Source organism: Echinops telfairi, unplaced genomic scaffold, assembly GCF_000313985.2.
Source record: "Echinops telfairi isolate 266 unplaced genomic scaffold, ASM31398v2 ScPeMD7_7416;HRSCAF=8454, whole genome shotgun sequence".
NCBI lineage: Eukaryota > Metazoa > Chordata > Mammalia > Afrosoricida > Tenrecidae > Echinops > Echinops telfairi.
Window position 1 is genome coordinate 3,863,475 of NW_022111316.1, and position 10,442 is coordinate 3,873,916.

The following is a 10,442-nucleotide window of genomic DNA, read 5'->3' on the forward strand; positions in this document are numbered from 1 at the left end:
TATGTCCAATACCAGTCTATAAATTCCTCTTCAGACTCACGCTACACACACAATGATGCAAATGCAGGAAAATCACAGGCCAGTGGGTGGACAGTCTTGTGTTCACCAGTGGTGGTAGAAGCATCTCAGCGCTGGTTGGTGTCCACTTGGCTCCTCCAGTTCCAGAGCTTTCGCTGCCATCAGCGTAGCCTGATGTGGCTTGTCAACAGGAATATACAGCAGAAAGAGTGTGTGTCCCACCTCCAGGGAGGAAGAGAGGAAATCTTAGAATCCTCATGAGAAGGTCACGCCCACAAGGAGGCATCAACCAGGCTGTGACCTGAATGACAGGCTAGACTCCACCCCTATAGCCTTTTTAACAAGTTGACATGAAATTATGTAACTACCCCACAAGCCTTACCATCTCGACTTCTAAGGAGCATTCTGGCTGGAACATTTTAAAGATCATTTTCTTTTTACTTCTGGTAGTCAATTTTCTGTGCCAACACTGTAATTTACAGGCATCAATTCTTTGATGTACCTTATTCATTGCCCAGCCTCTACATACATATGCATACGTAGATTAAAAATACCCTAACTTGAGTCAGGGCCACACTTTCTCAGTCCTGATGTCCATATTCTTCATATAGTGGAATGTCTCAGACTATTGGCTCAACAAACAGTTTGAATATGTTTAATAGTTGGAGACAATACAGTTTAGTGGTTGCCTGGGGAAGGAATTGGGGCAAAAGAATGGCCAAAATGAAGCCTGGGATTTTTTTAGGTGATGAAACTGTTTACATTGTGATTTTCAAATCAGTTATATGATCATAGATGCTGAAAATTTGATAATTACACACCACAAATTATATAACACTATATATAATTGTGCTTTAATTAGAAAATAATAAAGATAAGAAAAAGAAACAGCTAATTGCAAAAAAATTGTGTGCAGATTAAATGTAGGTAGGTCACCAGAGGCAGTATAATTGCTTTTTCCCTAGAAAAATGAGTAACGGAGTTATAGATGCCCTCATAGGGTGTCCTCTGAGATTTCTAGGTCTTTATAATTCCCCTGTGATTTCCTTGCATTAGTTTGTGAAGCTGTAACCTCACTCCATGTGACATCAATTGGAGGGACCAGGTGATATGTAGATCCCTTTGTTGTTATTAACCCAAATTGATGCTATCAGTTGTTGGAGTATATGCCAGGCTTTGCATTTGCTGTGATTCAACAATATCCGGAAAAACACCTGACCATTTCCAGTGAGTTCAACCACATCGAGGGAAACACCCCTAAAAAATGCCATATTGAATGAATTGAAAAGATCAATGCCTTCATGACTTCTTTTGTAGATCTTTATCCATTTTCTTTTCATAACAAGAATGATGTCAATTAATTGGTAAACAATTATTTGTACTTATCTTGCAAATAAGTAGGGGGCACTTAACCACTGGAAGGGCAGAAAAACAATTCATGGTTAAGCAGGATTTAAAACGCAGCTTCCTAAGTGCACTTTTTTTTTTTCTTTTTTGTTCACCAGACCCAGATTTAGAGACTCTTGAGCCTTTGGACCAGGACCTGAGAGAAACATCCCATAATAGTATTTCTGCATTGCTCCATGGCTAAATTTCTTCCTTCAAACTCACAGCTCAGATTTGCCTTTCTCTTTTGAACACGAATGAAGGTAACTCTGTATTTTATATCCAATTTTACTGAGTAGTATAATTCCTGCAGAGGTGGTAGTGAAGGTACATGTAATTTACTTGATCCCTAAATTGAATTTTGGGAACGGAAAGACTGGTTTATTATAAATGTCAAAACTTCTATCAGTAGACCGTTTTGATGATTTTGAAATATGTGGTGTTCCAAAAGAGATAAACAGCAAAAACTCAGTGTAATTAAGTAGATTTCAATTTCATCTTATTCGCTATAGGTCTCTGATTGTAGTAGCAATTGTATACTTCTCCTTGATGTGATTGAACTATAGGCTGATATGATATATGTATTAACTCTAAATTAATAATAAATTAAAAAATATAAAATAGAATATAAATAAATATAAAAGTTCATTGTATAAGAAGACACATACATACACACAAAAAAGAAACCTCTCTCCAGCACAAGAGCCTAGCTTAAAATTCTGTTATATTTTTCAACAAGGACATTTTATCATTGAGTTGGATTTTGGGGAGGAGACGAGCTAATCAGGGTGCAGGGTAGCAACGATGAAACATATAACTTTCCTCTAGTTCTTAAATGCTTCCTCACCCCCAATATCATGATCCCAATTCTGCCTTACAAATCTGGCTAGACCAGAGGATGTACATTGGTACAGATAGCAACTTGAAACACAGGGAATCCAGGATAGATGACTCCTTCAGGACCAGTGGTGAGAGGGCCGATGCCTGGAGGGTGAAGGGAATGTGGGGTAGAAGGGGGGAACAAATTACAAGAATCTAAGTATAGCCTCCTCCCTGGGGGATGAACAGCAGAGAAGAGGGCAGAGAGAGACATTGGACAGTGTAACTTATGACAAAACTATAATAATTTATGAATTATGAAGGGTTCATGAGGGAGGGGGGTGGGAGGAGGGATGGGGAAATGAGCAAATGGCTATTAAGGGCTAAAGTAGAGGGCAAATGTTTTGAGATTGATGAGGGCCACAAATGTACATATGTGCTTGACTCAATGGATGTATGTATGGACTGTGATAAGAATTGTATGAGCCCTCAATAAAATAATTTTTTAAAAAAGAAAATAGTTATAACCTAAATTTTGCTAAATGAATGATAAAATAAGCTTAATTTTATTATAGGTTTATTTCTTCAAAATAAAGGTCAAATAAAGTTTCAATTAAAAAATATATATCACATTAAAATATTATTTACTTTAAAAAGTTTTTAAAAACACCTACATAAAGCACAAACCTTTTTCACTTTAACAGTTTTATTAACATGTAATTCACATACCATACAATTAAATGGTTTAAATATCTGAAAAAGACATTTACAATCATTAACACAATCCATTTTAGAACATTCTCTTCGTTCTTGTACTCATTATTATTAACTCCTCATTCCCATCCCCAACCACTCCTTCCATAACCCCAGAAGCTATTAATCTAGTTAGTGTTTCTATAAGGTTACCTCCCCTGGATTCTACATCCCGCCCCCTCAAGGATTTAATATAAAGGCAAACAAACAAAAACTCAATAACAAAAACAAACTAAGACACAGGAGAACCCCAATCCAAAAGAACTCAGAGAATAATGAAAACTAGGAAAAATTGTAAATGAGTTAAAAGGGAGAACAAATTAAATGTTGAATTTGCATTAATCCACTTTTCAAGGATTTTTATCTGATAGCAAGGCTATTTGTATCCCTGGTCAATGATGAGAACGGATTCTACAAAGGTTTAATCAACACGGGGACACTTCAAATGGGTTTTTGGGCTTTCACTGTCATCTATAGCATTCTGCAAACAAGATGCTCAGAATTAAAGCACTAATATAATTCCCTCTTCTGGTCTTAGATGTTATTGCTTACAATCCTTGGATCAGATCACTTGGGCTGGTATGCTTTTTCTCTGTGGACTCAGCTGAAACCACACTTAGCTGTTGTTAAAGACAAGCCTTTTAGGCTGGAGTATTATTTTTTCTGATAGCTAGGCACCATCTTTACAATATAACTTACCACGCTTTATTATATAACTCCTATTTTCCGTAATCTCATCATGAAGGCAACTATGTAGTAGGTTCAGATCATAAAAACTAATTGTTCTTAGATTAGGATTTATGATTAAATCTGAGCTAAAAAGTAATTCATGTGTCAATGGTTTACATATGTCCTTAGTCCACTTTACAGACAGCATTATCATTTTATTTTATTGGGGAATATTATAAATATCCCCACTGGTCAAAGAGGATTGATGGGATAAGGTACCAGCATTCAAAGAACAAAAAATCATATCATTGTGAATGAGGGGGAGTGTGGAGTGGAGACCCAAAGCCCCTCTGTAGGCAACTGGACATCCCCTTACAGAAGGGTCACAGGGAGGAGATGAGCCAGTCAGGGTCCAGTATAGCAAAGATGAAGCATACAACTTTCCTCTAGTTCTTTAATGCTTCCCGCACCCCACTCCACCTCACTATCATGATTCCAGTTCAACCTTACAAATCCCACTATACCAGAGGATGTACTCTGGTACAGATAAGAACTGAAACACAGGGAATCCAGGACAGATAAACCCTCAGGACCAATAATGAAACTAGCAATAACAGGAGGGTAAGGGGAAAGTGGGGTAGAAAGATCTACATATAACACCCTCCCAGGGGGACGGACAACAGAAAAGTGGGTGAAGGGAGACATTGGACAGTGTAAGACATGATAAAATAATAATAATTTCTAAATTATCAAGGGTTCGAGAGGGAGGGTAGATGAAGGAGCTAATACCAAGCGTTCAAGTAGAAAGAAAATGTTTTGAGAATGATGATGGCAACATATGTACAAATGTGCTTGACACAATGGATGGATGGATGGATTGTGGTAAGAGTTGTACGAGCCCCCAATAAAATGATTCAAAAAAGAAAAAAACATATTAAGTTGATTAACTATTGATTCAAAATCTAAATAAATAAATAGATAAACAGCTCCTATTGGAACACATAGTAATTCGTTCTTGTGACCAAAGAAAGCCCAAAATTCATTTGCAGAGTACTAAGTGGATTATTAACAGTACCATTAATTTAGCCAATAACATTTAGAATCTTGTGCAGAAAAATAGAGTATACATGTATAGGACAGTTTTTCATAGTAAAATACATGAAATATTGACTTGCAAGGATTAAAAACTTAAAGATTTAAAATGAACCGATTGGTCTTTTCTCTCCGTTCTAAACATGAGAAACTAACCCCAGCAGATGTGAGGCTTCCTCTGATGAAGTGGTTTCTAAGATGTACAAATAGGGAATAATATGCAAATCTTGAGAATTACTTATCCAAACAATGAGGGTTGGATGTAGAGTAAAACCTTCAGTAGTGCTCATTCACTAAGGCGGAGCTATGCCTTCTGTACTAAGACCTGGTATTAAAATGCAAGGAGAGTATTAAAATAGCAAACGTGGTGGTTTTTAATTGTCAGCTTTTGGACACCCCCAAAGCATAAATTTTGAGCCAAATATCAGTGACATCCAAATCTATAACCTTGGGATAGTGGTCATTGGCTTCTGCTCAGTGTAAAGCATTTCAGCCTTAAGTCCAACTGAGTATTTCAGGTCCTTTAATCTGCCGCGGGTGTGTAAGGGAAGGTCTGGTGTACTTAGTGGAGTTTCCAAAGCAGATCCTTCTAAGGGTGGCCTATGGAGGATGCTGTGCACATTGAACAGTCAAAGCCTAAAGTCCTGGTGGTCTATAGCATGAGCCTGGGTCACCAAGGTCTGTATAGAAGCTCAGTCACAAGTGCCTGATTAGGAACATTATTATACTGGGTGTGCTCTCCCAGAGGGAGGGGTCGTTATAAGTAATGTTAAGTATTGTCCCCTCTCTTCTGGTTTACTTGCCAACAGAAGTAAAATCACTTTCTCTGAGACAGATATCCCTGTCCACATCTGGATTTGAATTTCCATTAAGCTTTATCGAGCACCTTGTTTATTGTTTTGAGGTGACTGTGCAATAATGCTATATGGCAAGAACTGATTGGTCTATTCTCTCAGCCCTCACCATGAGAAACTCACCTCAGCTGAGGTGAGGCCTCTTCTGATGAAGTGATTTTTAAGATGTACACATAGGGGAGCAATACATGAATCTTGAGCATTAGGCTGGCATAGTACCTCAATGCTTGGGAAACCAAATTATATTACAAGACCCAAGTTAAGATACCTGCCTCAATATTTTAATTATTGATCTCATACAGTATTTAGCCTTTCCTGATCAACCAACTCTCCTCAGCACAATGGTTTCCAGGTTCATCCATTCCTTGAGTTGCTTCATGGTCTCATCAGTGATTTTTTTTAGGATGCATAGTATTCCATTGTGTGCATGGTCCAGAGTTTCTTTATCCAGTCTTCTACTCATAGTACTTTGACGGACTCCTGCTTCTTGCAGTTGTGCACTGTGCAGCAATGAACATGGGAGAGCAGAGAAATAACAACTTTTTAAGCACTAGAGGGTTCCTACGTGAGTTACTGATAGTTATACTCTCTTATAACCTGTTGGCATAGTGGATTCTGAGTTGGGCTGCAAATTGGTAGACCAGGAGTTTGAAACCACCAATCACTCCAATGAAGAAAGATGAATAGTTTTACTTCTTTAAAGATTTACAGTCTTAGAAACCCAAAGGGGGAATTCTACACTGTCCTGTAGGGTCGGTGTGAGTCAGAGTCAACTGGATGGCAGTGCCTTTTTTCTTTGTGTGTGTCTGATCTCACCCTTATTATTACTAACATAGCTACATTTATTGGCCGCGTATGGCTGATAGCACAGGCTTCTATTTTCTCAGAACTGAGTTTAAATCTTGATTCATTAATCCTCATGATCAGTAGATAATTAAAAATTAAAGCATAGTTTATCAGATTCTCAATAGTCCTATAGAAACAATAGTCCTGCAGAGAATGTTTACTGTTGTTGTGGAATTAACTGAAAAGATATTGTTTATACAAATATGTAGTGTAATTTATACATATTGACTGATGAGTAACATGTATGTTTAAAGTGGGTATGTATCTATAACCTGTATAGACATAATCTTTCTAAAGCCAGACTTCTAGGGGGAAATGGTAAAAGATTGGGAGGATGATGATAGGAATTAGTGATTAGCAGAGCACATGTAAAGATTTCAAATTCAAATAAAGGTGTAAAATATTGGCCCCACAAAAGAATAAAACATTCTTAAACATAGGGTTTGCCACTACAACTGACATGCCGACAAAATGTACACATAATCTGTGTTCTTTTGACCTTTGATCTCTGTGCTTTAGCCATGGGACAATAATGAGAGAAATAATGCGCTCAAAGGGAAAAAAATTAGGTGTTTTCAGTATAAATTGTGATGTGGATTTTGAGCAGGAGTAGAGGTATTCAAAAAATGGTGGGAACCTTACAAAGAAAAATGACACACGAGCCTTCATGGGGTGTTTTTCTCCCAACTCTTTGTAGCGCTCTCATATTTCCCAATTATTACACTCTGTCTTCACAAACATTTAACATGAAAAATATTAATTTGAATTAAATGTAATTAAGATTATTAGATTCGAGAGTCCCCTACTTTAATTCTAAGCTTGGATTTACCAGCTAATACTTCTGTAAACTTGAATAAGTTACTCAACCTCGTGCCTCATAAATTAAGCAGAGGTATGAAATAAGTAACCAAGGTGGTTGATGGAAGGAAAACATGTATATGCACATAATGGGAGTGATATCAGAATCTATGTTCACTGGGATAGTATGAACTGTATGGACAGTTAATGTCATTCCAGACATGGCTTCAAGTCCACATGACTAATTTTCTGTAGCTCAGTCTAAAAAGTTATAAAATTTTAAAGTCAAGATGAAATTCTTCAAATTCAACAATTTATAATTCTCTAGATAATGAACACACTTAATGGTTATGGCTAAGTCCATGTTTCTTTTATGTAGAACCTTGAAATAAAAATTTACTTAAAATAAAATAAAAGTCCATAGTCTTTCAATATTAAGTAATTTGATTTCACCACATTCCTTTTCTGATTAACACTCTGCTTTCATTGCTCATTGCTACAGCGCACCTCCTGGTTCCCAGATACAATCAATGAAAAACAGGACAGAAGTGACTCAGTTCATCCTGCTAGGACTGACAGATGACCCTGAACTGCGAATCCCTCTCTTTATCTTATTCACTCTCATTTATCTTGTCAGTTTGCTTGGGAACCTGGGGATGATCCTGTTGATTCTGCTGGATGCTCGTCTCCATACACCCATGTACTTTTTTCTCTGCAATCTCTCTCTGGTGGACTTGGGTTACTCCTCAGCTGGCACTCCTAAAGGCAAGGCTGGGTTTCTCATGGGATACAAGATCATCTCCTACAATCCCTGTGCAGCTCAAATGTTTTTGTTTGGAGCCTTTGCTCTAAAAAGTTACCTCTTAGCTGCTATGACCTATGATCATTATGCGGCAGTGTGTAAACCCCTACATTACACCACCACCATGATAACAAGTGTGTGTGCTTGTCTGGCCAATGCTCCCATATCTACGGTTTCCTAAATGCCACCCTTCACACTGCAGATAGATGCATCCCGTCTCTCCTTCTGTATGTCCAATGTGGTCCATCACTTTTTCTGTGATGTTTCAGCAGTCATGATTCTTTCTTGAGCCGATAGATATGTTAGTGAGATGGTTCTTGGTTTTGTTTCCACATCTTTTCTGCTCTCTGGTCATCTTGATATCCTACCTGTTCATATTTATCACCATTTTAATGATGCAAACAGCTGGGGGATACTGGAAAGCTTTATCCACTCGTGCCTCGCATCTCCCTGCTGTCTTCATCTTCTATGGGACAATGATCTTCATCCATCTACGGCTCAAAGTTGTCTCTAGCCTTACCTTTGTAGCATTGTAGCGTACAAAACTGCAAAGTTTCATTCTTCCCAAGTTATCTCTGACAACAGGCCCACATTTCCAAGCCTACCATGTAATGCAACAAATCTGCTGTCTAGGGAAGAAATCAAACATTTCATCCACAGGGGTAAAACCTGAATGAGAATGGGATTGTAATAAAATTTCAATATTTTGCTTTCAAACACTAGTAAATCACTTTTGACATATCCATATGGTGTCTACATTGTTTTTGATGTGGAAGTATTATATATATTCACAGGAAATACATAGTCCTTGAATAGAAGGATATGTAAGAACAATAAGGGAATTTGTTAAATGAGGTAAGTGGAATGTTTCTAGTTTTTAATTAAATAAATTAAAATAACCATAGTAGGACTGAACTATAAACTCATGCCTAATCTTGTTTCTGTAGTTGAAAATTTTCCAGGGATTCAAAATGCAAAAAAATGATCCAGATTTATTTATTATTATTGGTTCTTAATTTTGCTGTAATATTTTTTCCAAAGTCACACATTGAATTTCACCCATTTTGTTTGCCAATATCATCCAGACATAAAATATTGTGCACCTACATATAATGTGCACAACAATGAAAATATGTAAAACTTTATGATATGGTGCAACAATGCATAAACCACACACAGAAGTGAATTTCAGTTTTAGTCACCCTCATTCAGTAGTATGAAAAAACCACTTTTGATCCTATGCATGTAGTATATAAAGTGCCAGTCAGGAAATGATGGGGAAAAAAGGTAGTAAAAGGGTCACTGGATATCAACCATTGACATTGTGTGAATGTTCATTAAAATTCACAGATTTTAATTCATCTACAGGAACCTTGAGCCTATTGAATCCTGCCTATAAATCACACGAATCAACTATAGGATAAACAAAGTAAATCCAGGATTAGCATAAATGATACATAGTATCTACCAGTAGGAATCTGCAGTCCTGTTACATTGACATAACTATCATAGCCATTTACTGACTCTGACTTTTAATTGGAAGTGTAAATCAAGCAAAAGTGATACAGTTACTTGTGGCTCAGTAATTGAAAGCAAAAAGCTCATCAGCTTATTCTAAATAACACCATTATGCTATATTACCTCTGGTTACTTCATGGTTTATTTATGTCTTATTAATGCCAATGTCTATGATCAGTGACCATGAATGACTTTAGTCATATGTTTTTGAGCACATAAAAGACCATCGTTGCTAATAAACTCCACGTCTGAATTTTTATCTTATTAGAAGCCACGCAGGTATCAATTATATGGTGAACATTTACTTTCCGTTTATAAATGTAAATCTTAGAACAAGTTAGCACTTATCAGGAAGAAAACACACATCCGACACCACTGACTTCAAACAGAAAGGTATTGTGAAGGTAGAACAAATGAGCAACAGGGTGATGGCCAGAGCGCAGCATGTTGTTGAGGTGTCCAGTCATGAACAGTGAAGGGGAGAAAGGAGCTGGAGGAAAAGAATCTGTGAATCTGCACATGTCAAGAACCCACAGTAAAATGGTCAGAATCAGAACAATTTCTAAATGTGGATTCTTTCTTGAAGGCCACAAAAATCAGGTGTCTCTACTATCACAATTCAGATGTGAGCAAAACATCTGGCAAATTAAAGAGGAATACTTGCTTTCAAGGTGGATTTCATTTGGATAGCTAAAGCTTACATGTACAAGGAATGCACTCTCATGAGAAGGAATGAACTTTAGGGATATGAGAACCACTGTACTGATTGAAACAGATCCATACTCATACCCCTTCCAAACAAAAGTGACACAACAGAACAATATATAACAATATCACTGATATTGAACAATATCACTGCTCCAATTATAGAACAATATCACTGATAT

General features: G+C 37.1%; 1 pseudogene; it reads left to right on the forward strand.

Annotated features, from left to right (window-relative positions):
- Nucleotides 1–7,765: 7,765 nt before the first annotated feature.
- The window catches only part of LOC105979728, a 93,922-nt pseudogene continuing 91,245 nt past the window's right edge, over nucleotides 7,766–10,442 (forward strand).